This window comes from Parasteatoda tepidariorum, chromosome X1 (genome assembly GCF_043381705.1).
Source record: "Parasteatoda tepidariorum isolate YZ-2023 chromosome X1, CAS_Ptep_4.0, whole genome shotgun sequence".
Classification (NCBI taxonomy): domain Eukaryota; kingdom Metazoa; phylum Arthropoda; class Arachnida; order Araneae; family Theridiidae; genus Parasteatoda; species Parasteatoda tepidariorum.
Window position 1 is genome coordinate 5157867 of NC_092214.1, and position 17766 is coordinate 5175632.

Genomic DNA, 17766 nt, shown 5'->3' on the forward strand with positions numbered 1-17766 from the left:
TCGCAAAAATTTTAAATACATTTGAATCTACTTATTTGTTTTGTTAACATTTTTATTTTGATATTTTTTCTTGTTTCCTTATTTGATTTTTCCGTATTTCGAGTGGAGGTTTTCCCGGTTGCTAGGAGAGGTTTTGATGACCTCTCTTAAAGGCTTTCTTCAACACAAAATCTATCCCAAAAGTGATCATAAGCAGGGGAAGTCCTACTCAGAGGTGGTCATTTTTGCATGTTTCACTGTATTAAGTTCGAAAAATAATTTGATTTCTTGCTTACATTTATCTTTTTACAAGAAGCAATTAAAAAAGCATTTTGCTGAAAATATTTTATTTTTCCTGATATCGAATGTATGTATCAAGTGTTTATATAAGTTACAGGGGTTAAAAGTTCAACTTGTGGCTTTTAGAATAACATTTCTTCAGCGATAAGCTGCACTGAAAATCTTTTCCATCATGTAGCAACACAGAAACTATCTTAATTAAAATACCCTTTTCCCATTCGAAATGTTTGTTTTTTCATCCTTCCTAACCTTGTATTAGGTGAAATACTTAACAAAGAGACAGGGAAGGAGCATACCTCCAGCAGGTTCGTTGAAGCATCAACTGATGGAGGGGCTTTGGGCAGTTTGGTCTCATGGGAGATTGAAAAGAAGAACTATTCTAGTGTGAAAACGTTCCGCACCCAATTACCACTAATCAAGTGCTAACGAAGACTCGTTGGGGGAAATGTTTTCTTCCCCTTAGTTTCTTGTTGAGTAAAGGAAACTCATTTTTCGAAATCGATCGGGTCTAGGTGAAAACACTTTAGTCCCCAAGGCCCTTTCTTTAATTAGCTTTTGAGGTTAATTTAACATCTCTAAGCGTATGAAATGTACTAAAAACATCAAAACAAATTTGTTCTTATATAACGAAATTGTGGAAGATATTTTAGAACTTCTATTATCATGTAGGCTCTATGTTTTCCCGACAATCATTAAACATTCGAAGAACCAGAAAAATGTATAGTGAATCTCAAAGAAATTTGCATAAATATTATGTATAATAAAGATCATTTAGTTTAAAAACGCAGTAAATTGGACGAACTCTAAATAAAGCTAAAATTCTATATTTCAGAAGGGTTGGATATTATATTCTGGCCTATTTAAAATGCATAATACATATACTTTTTCTCAGAATATACTCAATCGATATTTAAAAACTTTTTTTAGTTTGTTCCACTTGTCTTGATTAACATTTTAATAAGGATTATTAGTTTGTTCATTATTAGTTTTTGGTCTTTAGTAATGATTTATTTTAGTTATTAATATTTTGGCCAACCCTTCATTATATTAGAATTAGAAAATCAAAATTCGCAAATTTTAAAATAAGGAAAAGTAAATCAGAATTTATAAAACGATACCACTATAGAAATTGTATTTTTCTTTTATTTTTATCCAGCACACATTACTTTTTACCTATAAAACCTAATGAGCGGCTATTTTTATTTATTTTGTTAGTTAAGAAGTTATGGAATATAAAAGTTAGAAAAGAGTAATGATAGATATTAAAAAAATCTTTTTTTTTCTTTTTTTACTACCATGTTTTTTCTTTCACTAATGATGTTTTTCGAAATTAAACAATAAATATTACTAGAAGAAAATATCAATTAAAAAAAATCGTATCCAAACCCAAAATTGTTTGGCGTCTAATGGGATTTTATGTTTTTCCCAATAAAATGTAATTCTGGCAATTACTAAACTTTGCTCTTCGTCTAATGGGATATTACATTTTTCCCAATGAAAAGTAATTCTTTTAATTACTAAGCTTTGCTGTTAATTACTAATTTTTTTTCTTCAAATTTTAAGTTGAGACCAGGGTAGCCTGGTTGTTAAGGCACTGGGCCCATGGCCTAGAGTTCGTGGTTTCGATCCCCTACGGCCGAAGACTCCCCGTAGTAAATGGTGACTGATGCACGTTAAATCTGTTGAGTCACAGAGTCCTCCATGTTCCCACAGCAAATCTTACCTGTGTGGGTACTGATCTAGGAGTTTCCTTGTCTTTTGGATTGGTTCAAAATTAAGAGGCTACGGAGTTGAATACAAGTAGTCGTAAACCTAAATTTGGGACGTCTGTTCAACGACGGATATTAAATGAAATAAAATTTTAAGTTGGTAGCTTTCCTGCATCATAAAAATCGATCTTATTTTTGTGATTGTGACTCAATTGGGGACTAGGAACAAAGGACAAAGATTAGAGATAAACAGTGAAAAACGTTGCTCAAAATATCCTGTTTCTTTGTCAATTCTTTTGCGAGCTGAATTGGCTAGAGCAATCGGAATATAGTTCAACATTATCAATCAAGAAAAACTGTGAACTTTAAGAATTTCTACAAGAATCCTGGAAATAAATTCATTGTTTTAAGTTGCCACAGAACTCACTTGACGCAACATTCATTTTTTATGCGATCGGAATTTAAAATGCTACACTATAGATCAACGAAATTCTTTTACATAAAAAAAACCCAACCACTAAACTGAAAACAACGGAATTTTCCCTCCTTTTCTACCCTTACTGAAAGGAAACTAAAAATAATAAAATGAATGCACCGTCTGCTGCCTGCTTCTATGTTGAAGGAATTGCCTTTGTTCTGAGACTTCGTAACGATTCTTTGATGAAGGGGGGAGTTAACTCTTTTATCGATACTTCTTTTCAAAAAGAAAAGAAAATCTTGTGCATATAATAAAAGCAGGGTTTGTCTGCCACACTTTTTCAGATGTAAGGAATATGTTTCCTTTTTTTTTCTACATCTGGATTTATTTCTTACTGTTGCTCCGCTCCTTATAAATGGATTTGATGAAACAATTTTTTTAATCATTTGATCGTATTTGCCCTCTGATAAGAACTAAAAATTTTGTGTTCAGTTCCGATTAAAGGAGCATTATCTAATACTTCAGATATCAGGATTAAACCTACGATAAGATTTTATTTTCATTTTTTTATTATTTTGAAATGTGCCTCAGTAACTTGAAAACGATATAACCGAAGGTTCATGAGCAGGTAAAATATCTTAGAAAAATGTAAGCTTTTATACTGTTCCTTACAATCCACTGCCTACGAACAAAAGCATTTTTTTTTTCGAAACTATATTTTTCGAGTCGGTCAAACTCTTGCATTGTAAAAAACTTCTGATAAAATTACGGTAAAAAGTACCAGCACCCTGAGGGCCGGTACTTTTCACCGTAAAATCCTTTTTCGGTGGAACATGTTATGGAACAAAAAATCTGAAATACCATAATTTTTACAGTAGTAGTTGCCGTAGCGTCACTGAATAACTCTAATTAAATAAATATTACTGTAAAAAGTAACGGTATAATATTTTGTGGTAAAAATGGATTTTGCAGCAAAATGGATAGTAAATGGATTACGGCTACAGATGTTACATTTAAAGTGCGGGCACATTATATCGAATAAATCTTCATTTGTTAAATTAATTTCGCATTTATTCACCGAATTTAATTTTTACAGAAGTATGCAGAATCATTTCACTATAGTACGTATTCCTTCGTTATAAGCATTCTTCTAACATATTTTCAGATAAAAATTGTAAACAGATAATTTTTAGAAAGTAAAATACAACGAAATTCCTATAAAAACTGGGGATTTTTCAGATGCTTGCTTATATGCATTTGGTATATGTATAATGTAAAGGCCTGTTTACACGGTCCAATTTCTTGAATCCCAGAAATTGGACGGATTTCTCTGTCCAAGAAATTGGATGATTCGTTGACACTATCCAAGTTCTTGAATGTCGCTGATTCGTTGAAAGAAAAACTTGCGCATGCGCATTGTTCATATTCAACATTATAAAATAATACTTACATAAGTTTAAAATTACTAAATAAATTCAAATAAAATCATAATAACACAAATAAACCTCAACAGATCAATTTATTTGGACTAAAATCTATGAAAACCCACAACAAAATGATATAATTTGCTGCCAGCTTGTTGACGTCACAAAACCTAAGACGCTGATTGGTTAAGGGAGAAAAAACTTGGATGGAAAGTAGAACATGCTCTACTATCGTCCAAGAAGTTGGACCAAGTTCTTGGATGTTTGTTTACACGATCCAAGCTCAAAGCAAAACAAGTTTCCATCAATATCAATCAATCTCTGTCCAAGAAATTGGATCGTCTAAACAGGCCTTAAAAAATAAATGTATTTGTATTATGTAAACAATTTATTTTTCATCCGTATAATCGTGTATTCTGCTGGTTCAGATGCACTCTCTTTAAAAAGAAAGGCTTTATTGATAAAAATTTGTGCAGCCACCATTTTTTTATCTTAATAATTTTTATTCTTTTATTTATGTATTTGTTTATTTATTTATTTTTTGCATTTCTTTGGAAAAAATAGATTTTGCAATTTACAAGTTACAAAGGACCTAAAGCTTTGATTTGTTTCATTGTCCCACTAAAATAAGTCATAAAATATGTTTCTTGTTTTCTCTGCTGGAATAGTCAAATCCTTTATTTAACCACATATAAAAACATTTTAGTGATATTTCAGAAACACGTTCCCGTAGATTTTACGACTAATAGGACTGACACTCAGAGTACCGATTCTTTTTTACCATAATGCAATTCAGAATTTGTACAGAGCGAAGCTCTAAGGAATCTAAACCATTTGCTAAAAATTTTAAAATTGATAGTTTAGTGTTACTTGCTATGGATATGCTAAAATGAATTCTTTATTTATCAAGGTAAATAACGTAAAAAAGCGCAAATAATACCATATAAATTAGCATATTATATTTTCGATTCTATTAAGAAATACTTTCATTAATGTTTAAATGCGGAATGAAGGATGAAATCATAGATATGCAGAAGAAAAACTCAAAGCAAGTTACAGCATGGAAGAAAAAAAGACGTGGCTAATCAGGGAGAGGCGGAAAACTTGAACAAGTTAATAAAATAGAAAATTGATAACAAACAAGGGTGATGGGGGTAGGATATACAACGTTTGCAGAATATTTGTATATTGCTAATCAAGAAATCCCAAGTCCCTTATTCCCTTTTCCTTGCTATTAACTTGTTTTGTATTTTTTTCTGAATCTATGTGTTTCCCTTTTCTATTCCGTGTTTGGACATCGATAAAAGTGTGTTTGTGATATTATTTGTTTTGCTTTATTCATATATAGCAAAAAAAAATTCCCTTTTCATTCACTGTATAGAATAAAGAGACAAATTAACTTAATATGTGAGAAGGGCAATTAGCTGATATTGTGGGTGATTTAATTGATTTAGAAATGGAAGTAAACCTTAACATTTGCCCATATGATCTAAAATTGACTGAAAAGCTAGCTTACAAATTCAATTTTATAAGTAAAACATTACTATCGATCATTATAAATTTTTGGAGAAACTGAAATGTGTATCAATTTTGCTCACGTTTAGGATGGCTTTAAAACTTCTCTCAAATTCATAGCAAGCTACATTGCTTACAGGTAAGAGTGTTTTAACAAGTATTCAAAAACACGTATTATATGAATGACAAAATCATAATTATATATTGTTGATCATAAGTTTAATATTTCTGTAACAACGTTGCAAAATAAAATTCTCACAAATTAGGAAACCTAATATTTATATTATCTAATAAAAATTATCTTCCTTGATTTAGTAACATTTGACTGAAGAGACGACATTATTGAGATATTTTTGAAGTAAGAAATAATGAAAAATTAGTTTTAAGTGTTAGGGATTAAAAGGATTTATTCACCGTATTTATAAGTAAAGAAGACATACAAATTATTAAATTTAGGGACATATCATGGGATATGCTTGATTAAATTTAAGTATCAAAATACCATCAATATTGATTTATGAATGTTTTATTTGAAAACAAAATTTGAGTCACATTACTACAGGAGATTAGGGTTATACTTTGGGGCACTGGCAAATTGATAAGAACCTAATGACAACATTAGCAAGATTATTTTCCTAATTGTGACTTTGAATTGTAGATAAAATGAAAGCAAAAGTTACATCTTAAGCTTTGAATTAATGCCTTTAGAGAGAGATGGAAAATTCTATTACTTAAATATATTTTTTTATTTTTGTTGTTTTTAATATTAGATTTTAAATTATTATACTCTGTTAAACCGAACTTTAATTAGTTATATAAGATAATACTTTTCATTGTTTCAGTTACGAGAAGATAATGTTAGTTTACTTAGATTGCCTTGAATTTTTATTTTTTTAAAACCTTGTAACTTGTACCTTGGGAGAGTGGAAAATGTTATACCAAGGGGCATGCGGCAGGAAAAGTAACAAGTTCAATAATCTGTGGCAATCCTCGAAATGAAGGAGCATTTATGTTCTTTAAGTGAAATTGAATTGAATGCATTAAAAAAATATTATTTATCTTAATTTAAACATTAAAAATATATATTATATTTATATATACATATATTATGCAACATAAGTTAGACATCCATTGTTCCTTTTTTTTCAAATTTTAGAAGAGTTTGTCCATTTGATTTTTGGATTGAAAAATATTACTACAAATCCTTTTAATTCTATTTATTTGATTAAAAATAATATTTAAATTAATGTTTTTAGAAACATAAGAATTCCGTGTAACTAGTTTATTTATATTAAATTTAAAATTATTCCTGTTATCGTATAAAACAACAATGCAGATTTTTTCTTCTTTTTGAATACTTAAATCCAAAAAAATTCAAATTAATATTATCGTCATACTTACAAAGTAAGATTAAATCCTTTTGGTAAATATTATTAAACAAAATTGAGTAACTTTGAAAATGAAAGATAATTAAACCATCAATAAACCTAAAAACAAATTTAATATTAGGAGTATAATTATTACAATTAAAGTGTAAAAAAAAAGTTAGCTGGAAGTGACGAATAATTAGATCTTTGCAGCATCCCATCTGTTTGAACAAATAAATGTTTTTTATTTTAAATATAATTATTAAAAAGTCTATATATATATATATATATATATATATATATATACAATAAAATTTTCAGTGCCACCAAAATAACAAGATAATACCATTCGCAAAACATTGTCATTCCTAACAATGTTTTATTGAAATAATAACTTTGAAGATTATTTTAAAAGCCTTAATCAAAAGGACTTTCAAACCAAATAGTTGTGAAACCTCAAAAAAAAGTTAAAAATAAAAAAGATAGATGTCACCTATTAAAGAAAGTTTAATGATATTAATATTTTTATTTTCAGCTTGAAAAATCATTTCCTTACGGATTTTCGTGTTTAAGAGGTTTTTTATCACAGCGATTTTTTTTAAAAATCTATTTTGTCTCAAAATCTGAAAAACCGATACTTTTATATCCATTAGTATGTCCTAGTTTTCCCTTTGGCTGAAGAACAAGATAAAATAGAGTTAGAGTTTTGGAAATAATCGATTTTACTAAACCTATCAGTCAAGTAATCTTCCTATGTACTTTGGTGAAAAGTAAAAAATCAACTTCAACTCTTTCTTTTCTTTTCTATTTGTTTTTTTACAAGGCTAAAGAAACTTGTGTTGAAAGAAAATTGGAATTTTTGCTTAGTTGTTCTCAAACTTTAATAAAAAAAATCCGACTCTCCTTTAAAAAAGGTATTTTTATTTCATTTAAAAAAAATGTGATTGTATGTCATTTATTGGACTTTAAAGAAGTTTGATTAGAGTGATGAAAATGAAACATTCCCATGCAAATAGAAAACACAGTAGATTTTACTCAAAAATATTATATTATTAAAAGAAATTTTAATTTACTTTTAATTTAAAAAAATAAATAAATAATAAAAAATAATAAAAGCTTTCAATAAAAAAATATTCTCGAGTAGGTTGGTAGTTGCATTCCAAAGTGAGAAATTTTTAAACTCCGAAAATTGCTTAAGTAATTTGGGCGCATCTTTTGTAATTGGAGACGCATTAGGGAAAAGTGTGACTCCTCGAGACACGTTTCACATTTTAATTTTTGAATTCGGAAATATTAATTGGATTTTTGAAAACACAGCAATTTTCTCTGTGAATTTAAAATAAAAATTTGTTAGTACTATTAAACAGTTTAAAGACAGTAATAGAAATTTTAATCTGGCAAAAAGAAACCTTGTTGTACGTTGGGACACATCTTCGGCTTTGCACAACAGTCCTGCATCTGAACCAATTTTATGCCAAGAAACATTTTATTTTTTAAGGCACTTAATTGAAATAATACATATTGTTGAAGTTTTACTTAAATAATAAAAGTTCTTTGCCGAAATCTAACTTAAAATGAGTGACTGTAAAATCGTTGAACCATTTAAAGGTGCTTGACAAGCAATTTACTACATAATTTGTATAGCAAAATTTTACTTCTTGGGTGACCGTTTAAAGACAACGAAAGTTATACATTTTATGTGACCTTCGCATAATGCATACACGCATACACGCATACACATACACACATACATACATACATACATACATACATACTCTTGGAAATTCAGAAATTTCTCGGGAAAACTGGTTACAATAACAATTTATTTAATTGTTATTTTACCGTATTCAAGCAAAACAGTTGAATAACCGTAAATAAGATGGTATTCAAGCTATTAATTTTGAGAAAAAATGTTAATTAACTGTAAAAGTAAATCAATGTTATTTATTTTTGTTTATATAGTCATTGAATATGAAGAGTAATATATTAAACTTACATATGAGTCCCGTTTTTTACTTCTCTGATATTAAAACCTGAAAAATAAAAAAATACAGAAATTAGTATGAAACAAAAAGAAATATAATTCATTTTTAAAGAAAATTAACTAATGCAAATTAATTAAGATTGATTTTACAAGACAATCTTTTAGCATAAAATTTGGAGATAACTAATTGGAAATTGAATTTCAATTTTGAACAATATATTTGAAAACTTGCATAGAATCTATTCAGCAAATATCTGAATAATGCATTGATTGTATAATGAACTATATGATATTGATCTTAATTCGCAATTCCTTTTCTTTACGGCAGTAATTGTTATTATCTAAGATCGAAATAGTTGGGAACAAACTCTTTCTTGACATGAGATAAAGCAGCCTGGCTAGTCATCAAAACATGTGTTCAGCGAGTGAGTGACAGGTATATATTTTATGAATAAAATTTTTAAGAAAAGTGTAAAAGTTTCACTCAAGATGTTATAATTTAATGAATCTTCATACTTAAATAAATAAAAATGAACGTAAATGAAAGAATACTATCCAGAGATTCTGATTTATTTGCCTAACGTGAACACATGCAGAAGAAAGAATTTTAATGAAATTAACTTACTGAATGTTATAACATTTCTGGGAAAAAAAACTTAATTCTGGTTAATAAAGCTAAAACGGACATTATTTAAACCATTCATTTGGTAATTTTTCCTCTCATATAGTTATGGTTAACCGAAAATTCTGATCATACATTCAGAAAAAATACAAAACTGAAGGGTAAACTTAACCGAATAAATGATTTTTTGCCAGGGTCTAAGATATTATAACAAAATTACCAAATTTTACCTTATTTACCAAATTTTTTCACATATTATAAGCTATTAGACTTAGATTTAGAGGTTGGACAGCTCCAAAGAGAAGACTACATCGAGCAGAGGTCTTATGTATCATAAATCATGATTAACAAGAAAGTTTTATAGCTGAAATAAAGTTCAGCAAACTCCTGACAGGATTGCCTTACAGATCCTCGGATTTAATGCAATGTTGCTCAAAATTCTCAAATCTTTGAGTAGAATAGACCTTACAATCACAAAGTATATGTCGTTAAGTCTCCTCCTCAAGATGACAACTTCGACAAAGAAACTCAGATTTAATACCCATTATGTTTAGGTGTCTCCTGAGGGTGCAGTGTCCAGTAAGAAGACCATTGATCTTCCTCAAACTGTTCCTGTTTAGCTTAAGAAGCTTTTTTGACGCACACTAGGACAGTGACGATTTAGCTCTTTCGCTTCTTTCTGACCATGTGAGTTGCGCCATTGCTCATGGACAATTTTGCCATAGAGCTTGAATATAGATGCCCTGAATGATGTGGGAGAGAGTCCCAGAAAATCGCACTGGAGCCAGCCTGTGCTGCTTCGTTAGCCAGTTCATTTCCACGGATGCCCATACGTCCTGGTGCCCAATGCCACCTTGTTATGAGCAGAGAGGTCACATAGGACCGAGAAGTACCTCCACCGTAGTGAAGAGGTGAATTTACACCTTTATCGGGATAGGAGAGCAGCCCCTAACTTTCAGAACATATGTGGATAGGCATATTTAGATGTCCCTTGTCTAAGCATATCCTGCAGTACAAGATGATAGCATAGACCTCAGCCTGAAATACAGTGGCATAACTACCTAGAGAAAAGTGGAGTTTGGTACCGTATTATAAACCATACTTTATTGTTCATTTTACCAAAATCATCATCAAAGCACTTTGGTAAAAATTATTGAGCTTTTTGGTGTTCCCATAGAGTTAGAAAACGGTACATTTTAACATATTACGGTAGTTTAGGCTATATTTTTTTCTCATTTCAGGATACCTTTTATATTTATTCACAGATTAGTAATTAAAGTCATGATATGCTATGTTTGATGCACTTTAAATAAATAATTAAAGCACAATTCTCATTTGAATTCCTTTAAATGATATTTTTAAAAATATTGATTATATAGATAGTTGGGAGATTTTTAACAGTTTTTGTTATTTGAATTTTCGTAGAAATTTTAAATAAATGTATATAAGTATGTGTTTTTTAGGTTTTCTGTTTCTTATCAAAATTAAAGTACACTAAATAATTTTTTTTCATGTAATGAGCTCTAAATTAAAAAATATCTTTAAACTTCATTATTCAAAAAAATAATAAAATTTATGTCCCTTTATTAGAATATTTTATGCATCTAAAGTTTTATTTAATTTCATAACCGTAATTGAACAGGAGACCCAATTTTGGGTTTACGTCTGCAAATGTTTAACTCTGTAGCACTGTAGTTTTAAACTCAATCCAGAAGACAAGGAAATTCCTGGATCATGTTTTGGGAAAAATTTATCTTCGTGGAGGACTTTTTGATGGAACTAACCCGCATTTGAGTCTCATGGTGAGGAAAACCACGGAAACCTCCCATGGTTAGCCTCACGGCAAGGGAACTCTTACCTATGATCCGTCTATCACCGAGGATATTTTACATCAGCATGTTGCTGGTGCAAGCCGGATGCGGAATTCGTATTGATCAGCTATTGCTGAGATTCGAACTCGGTTCACCTCATGCAATTGTAAAAATGGCGAAGGCGAATGTAATTGCAAAAATCATTAAAATTTATATAAGCATTTTTGAAGAAGATTGTTTAAGGAATGTAAAATTTCACTCGATAAAGCAGATCATTTGATTTGATTGCAGAATACATTTTTGGAAGAAAAAAAGTAAATTATTTCTACTCTTTTTTCCATTACCATTGATACTAAAAGTATATTGATTTTATTTCATTCAATTGCTTATCTATAATCAAAAAACCAATAGAAATAATAAAAAGAAATAAATCCATCAAATGTAATTCAAAAACATAGTAAGTCACATAGCAGCCACCATTATATTTATATCGTTTATTGGCAACGTTGGAAGAAAAATATAATTTAATACGCAGTTAGTTTTATCTAGTGTAAGTTGTCGAAAAATTAATAAATACTATCAAAAATTTGGTTTATTTCTAATTTTTGGAGCTTTTATAAAGTTATGTATCCAACGCTTTTAAAAATATTGACTTTTAATGTGTTGAAGAGATATTCTTTTGTTTAAATGAATTGATGATGAAATTATTTTGAGTAAAACAATAACCAATATTTAATTGGTACTGATATTTAGTCAAGGCCTTACAAACATAAACATATCACGCAACATTACTTAAAAAGAGAGTAAATTTCAAAAATATTTGATTCAATCTTTTGACTGTTCTATCACATTTTTAAATAATAATATATTTTTAGTTATTGATGTGTTTTTTTAAAGAAATTGGACCTTTAACTAATCAAACGAGGTATGGCGTTAGTGCGCAGTTTTCATTTTGGGCATAATATCGTGGAGTTTGAAAAATAACTTCATTTAATAATATTTTTAAAAACATTTTGTTTCAATAAAAATTTATTTTAATTTAGCTTTAAGAATAATATCTTTAGGAATAAAATTATTTCCAATTGTCTAAATTCAATAAAAATGAATTAAGGCTTTAATTATAGTAAAATGGTAACAATCGAAGTTATGATAGCATACATTGTTTATTTACTGTTGTAAAACTTTTGTTAACCTTTTTTTCTGTCAGCTAACCTTTAGCTCAGAACTTTTGCTAGCTTTTTTTCCCGTTTTCAATCAGCTAACATAGCTACTTAACTACTTAAGTTGAAATATTTAAACCTCTGCCAAACCTCTCCTTTAATTACAAACAGCGTAAAGTTATATGCACGTAATCATTATGTAAAAAATCTATGCCGAAAAAATGCAAAATAAAAATTTGTACAACGCTGCTTCTTACCAGATGTCGCAAATCTGACAGATGATATGAAAAATTAGTTAAGGAAAAAATAGAAATGTTTTATTTATCTGCGTTTTTCCCTAGAAAATTGGGTAATTTGTTCTCACAAAATCTCAAAATTAATTTGAAAGGTCAACAGATGGCACTGCAATTTGAATCTATAAAATATATTTTCAAAAGTAACAATTGTGGTTCCGTCTAAGGACAAAAATAACAGGCACCCAAAGCAATATTTTAGTTGCAATTGTCTGAGATATAGCAAAAACTTTGTTTTATAGTTTTGCGGTCAGTAGAGCCATCTGCTGAAGAAATTTGTAGGTAATCTTAAAATTAAAATAAATAAATAAATACTTTCCTAAGCATCACGCAGAGAGCCGTGCAATTACTTCGGCTTCTATTTATGTTTGTAAATTGTTGGCAATTTTCAGAATAATCTGTATCATCTTTTTCTTAAGGTCTAATCATTTTATGCCATTTTTTTTTCATTGTGACGTTATAGGTTTGTTATTTCAGAAGTATATAAAAAATGTTCTTTGTAGACTAGAAAGATTAAACTAAGACTTTCTTACTATAGACTAGATTTATAATATAATTACTTATAGACTAGATTTGTAAGAAATCGATAGATAGTTGCGCACACATAAATGGATTTTAAATATCAGCAACAACCTTACCCACAACTTATCTTTCAATTGAATGACTGATTACTGAGAAAAAAAGTATTGTCAAAACCATCAGAATATAGTAAAATTTACCGGTAATAAGCGCGGTAATATTTCCGAAGCGCTTTAGTAATACTTTTGGTAAAATTAACAATAAAATAATTCTTTACAATATGAATTAAAATTTGGTAGATGTGGTAAAATTTGGTAATTTTATCATGATACCACAGATCATGTCATAAACACAATTATTCGGTAACATTTGCTTCTCAGTTTTGTACTTTTACTCAATATATAGTAAAAAGTAGTATATAATATATAGTAATATATAGTATATAGTAGTTCTTGAAAATCAAAATTTCTGTAAACCGTATCCATAATATGAACGGTTACGCTTACCATATGGATAGTTTAAATACCCTATATTTTGGGTTATTACCAGATTTACATTTTTTTCTATCAGAAATGTTTTTACCATACAGTACGGCATTTTAACCAAATTTTTTCTCCCTGATAAATATTGAAACAAAAAATAAAAATCTTATAATTTTTCAATTATTAAAAAAAGTGGTATAGCTTTGCAATTATTGGTAAATATTTCTAATTACCAGTTACCAATTATAACATATAACTAATTATAATTATAAATTTTAATTATAATTGTAATAATAATAATCGTAATTTTAACTTATTAGTTAAATAAATATTGACCGAATCACATCATTACAAATAAATATTAATTTAAATCAAATTCTGCATTTTATTGAAATAACGTTTCGAGTACGTATAAAAGTTTTAAAAATACCAATAATATAAATTTATAAAATTTAGTGAAAAAACAACAATAATTACATTTACAACGTGCATTAAACAAATGAAAAAAGTGGTAGTTTCATTATTCTATGAAAGTTTCTCCTTATTTGCATGTATGAAACACTATTAAAATTTATATTTTCATTATTTCTGACTAATTATGTTTCATTAAGTTTCTGTCATATTCTAATGAAAAAATTTCAAAGAAATGATACTCAATACATTTCTTTATTTAAAGTTAATGGCAAAAAAACTGAAATTAAATGGAAAAGTGGAAATGAAATAAACTATGTGTTCATTAATATTTTACTTTATAAACGAAAAATATAATTATATCAGAATAAATTTCTTTTTTAGAAAAAAATAAATTATTTATTTCTAATACAATATTTAATTTCTAGTTTATATTTGAAATCTTATATTCTACTCTTTTTATTGGAGGAAATAATTGAATTTCACCATTTTGGATTGATATAAATATGCATGCGTCATATTCATCGATATAATTTTTCACACATTTTATAGATAGAAATGATGGTTAAAGGTTTTGTCATACAATATGCGTATATGGATTTCGTAGTAGTTAAAAAATCCAACTAGATATGTATACCACTGCCATTTTGCAATGCACCAGGGTAAAAGTATACAGTATTTACTAATATGCTGGAAATTTTATAAGCTTATTACAATTAATCTACACGCAATTAGCTATATCTGTAAATAATTTCTCCATCAGATTAAATTGGCTTATGCTTATTGTAAGAAACATTGAAAAAGGCTGTTTATAATCAGCTTTCACTATCCTCTGATCATTCTAAACTGCTTGTAATAAATCAGATTAACTGGACAAAAATAATTACCATTGAACTGTTGTAATACACAAACATGATCGTACGTATCAGATGGTATCAAAGAGTGGTGACAGATTTGAATAAATATAATGATTTAATAGGGAGCATGGCCCCCTCATGCCTTGCGCATCTACAAACTATTACGCTATTTATTTCACCCACGCATACTTATACAATAACATGGTTTACACACAAGATTTACATATTTGTTTCGGAGCAGTAGTCTTACATTTCGCTCAGTTGTTTTCAGGAATTTCAACAAAATATGCCAATTTTCTTAATTTTAATCACCAGTGAGTTTACATATTATATAATGTATATATATGTAAACTAAATCAATCATACCTATTATAGTGAAGTATGTAACAATTTAGCACTTAGTGAACAATTTTTGCATAGAAAATTAACCTAAAGGTATTAATACTTTAAGCAAAAAAAAATTTCCGAAAAGCTCCTTAAAAATTTGTGGCTGTATGACCAATAATATCATTTGTTGTACGCTTTCCCCTCACAAGTTAAATAATTACGAACATTAAAAAAAAGCAAAAGTATATTTATAAAAAATTATTATACAGAATTTTTTTTACAAAAATTGCGTAAGAAGAAAAAGAAACACATTTACGTCTTCAATCTAAAATTTAATATTTTAATATATTTAGCGACACTTTTTTGGATACGGAGCTATATTCTCCAAGAGAAGAAAAACATACCCGCATCTTTACAATATTGTTACCGAAGATTTAATTTCAAAATCTCATTAAATCAAAATATATATATACACTCTATAACAAAAAAATCGACGCACCAAGAAGGAATTGTCCGATTGAAACGAGAATTGGTGGATAGGAAGACAATGTACAGAATAGTAAATGATTAAAATTTCAGAACAATTAAATAATTTATCGCAGAGTTACAGTAACAAGTTCAATAAGGTGTTGACCCATCTCTAGCCTGTATGCAAGCTGCCACATGGCGTGGCACAGACCTATAAAGCTCCCGGATGGTCTCTTGCAGTATTTCCTGCCAAATTCGATCCAATTGTCGAACGAGGTCAGCAACATTCCGTCCCAGCTGCAATCACCTTCCCATCATATCCCAGACATGCTCGATGGGAGAGAGATCTGGTGATCTGGCAGGCCAGGGAAGAGTTTGACAAGCTTGCAGACAGTTCATAGCAACACGTGCCGTATGTGGTATGGCATTGTCCTGCTTAAAGACCAGCCCAGGGCGCTCCAAAAGGAACGGTCTCAAAACAGGTCTTAGGATGTCGTTGACGTGCCGCTGTGCAGTAAGTGTACCTCTAATGACGACCAAAGGGGTCCGGCTGTCAAGGGAAATGGCACCCCAGACCATAATGCCTTGTTGAGGGCCGGTGTGGCGTGCAATAGTGAAGGCAGGATCCCCCCTCAGCCCGATGCGTCTCCAAACACGTCTTCGATGATCGTCAGGACACAGTTGGAAGCGAGATTCGTCGCTAAAGACTATACGTTCCCAGTCGGCATCATTCCAGCCTGATCGAGCGTCGATTTTGCGAGTCTTAGTGCGTTCTTGGTGCGTCGATTTTTTGTTATAGAGTATATATATATATATATATATATATATATATATTATATATTTGTTTGGGGTTGAACCACAAGCACACAACAACCACCGCGGTATATTAGTTTATGTATGGGTAAACACGTGACATTTATAAAATATTAAGGGGGCGGATCTTTCATCAAAATGGGTAACATGCTCATAAGAACCATGTACGTAAAATGTACTTTTTTTTCTCCATTTTTTATTATTTACTCCTTTTATCTTTCTTATCCTTTCTTCAAGAAACTTATTATGTTGACATCATTCATGGCTTAACCTTGGTTTCTCTGGTATTATGAGCAAATAAAAAATAAATAAGTAACGGACTACTCAGAATAACTTTTGATCTAACTAATGATAGGATTTTCACGTTCATTTCTTATACTCACGCCTCTATCGTAATGGCTGGAGCGGGTGACCATAAATTTGCTAATTAATAAGTGCAGACAATATTTTAAGATACGAAATCAGACACGACACGTTTTTTTCTCTGAATAAACATACCTACTTTTGACGGATTTGGATTTCTGGATCTCAAAATAGAAGGGGTAGCCACAATCTAGGAAATATTGTCCCAATAGTTTAGTCAGGAGAGCGCTCCAAAGTGTTAACGTTAACACCCCTTAACGTTAATTTTACTTTTCGCGTATTTCGCAATATCTTAAGAACTTATTAAGCGAAATGAAAATTTTTCACTCTCAAATATCAATTTTGTTTATCCAAAGATAATAAATATTAGAAGTTATTTAGCATGGAATTATTTTCTATTATTTTATTTAAAAAATGGTTGAGTAGCTATTGAATTGCAAGGTGTATATAATTTTACAAGGTAAAATACAAAATTTGAGCAAAATTGGTTGAATAGTTCCTGAGAAATCGAATTTTAAGTATCTGACTTTCTTGAAATTCAATTTCGCAGGAACTATTTGGCCTATTAATTAACTCATAGTATTACTTAGTAATAAAACTGAAAGTATTACTTAAATGCGTATGCTCGAGTCATTTTTATCTAATCCGTATCTACGTTGTTAAGGTCAAAAAAGAGATCAGAAGTAAATTATTAGCGCAATGCTGGTAATGAACGTTTATTAGGAAGGATAAATTAAACTTTTTATAATATAACACTGTGAAAATGTATGATCAAAACTTCCGGAATGTGGTAAAATTTATATGGTAATCGGTCTTGTATTTTTTTACTATAAGTGCGGTAATAAGAACAATAGTTTTGAATACCAGAATTTCCGGTAAACCATTACCGTATAAATTAAAAAATTACCAAATGAATGGTGAATGAATGAATCCTTTTGCTGGAA

The 17766-nt window shown here is 29.4% G+C and overlaps 1 protein-coding gene across 2 annotated transcripts in view; it reads right to left on the bottom strand.

The window, feature by feature from the left end:
- LOC107440096 (SCY1-like protein bma) overlaps window positions 1-17766 on the bottom strand; it is an 811210-nt gene that overhangs the window by 286510 nt on the left and 506934 nt on the right. For both annotated transcript variants that reach the window (XM_071187972.1, XM_071187971.1), the window contains one exon: window positions 8709-8745. The gene's annotated coding sequence lies outside the window, so the exon portion shown is untranslated. The remainder of the gene's footprint in view (window positions 1-8708; window positions 8746-17766) is intronic.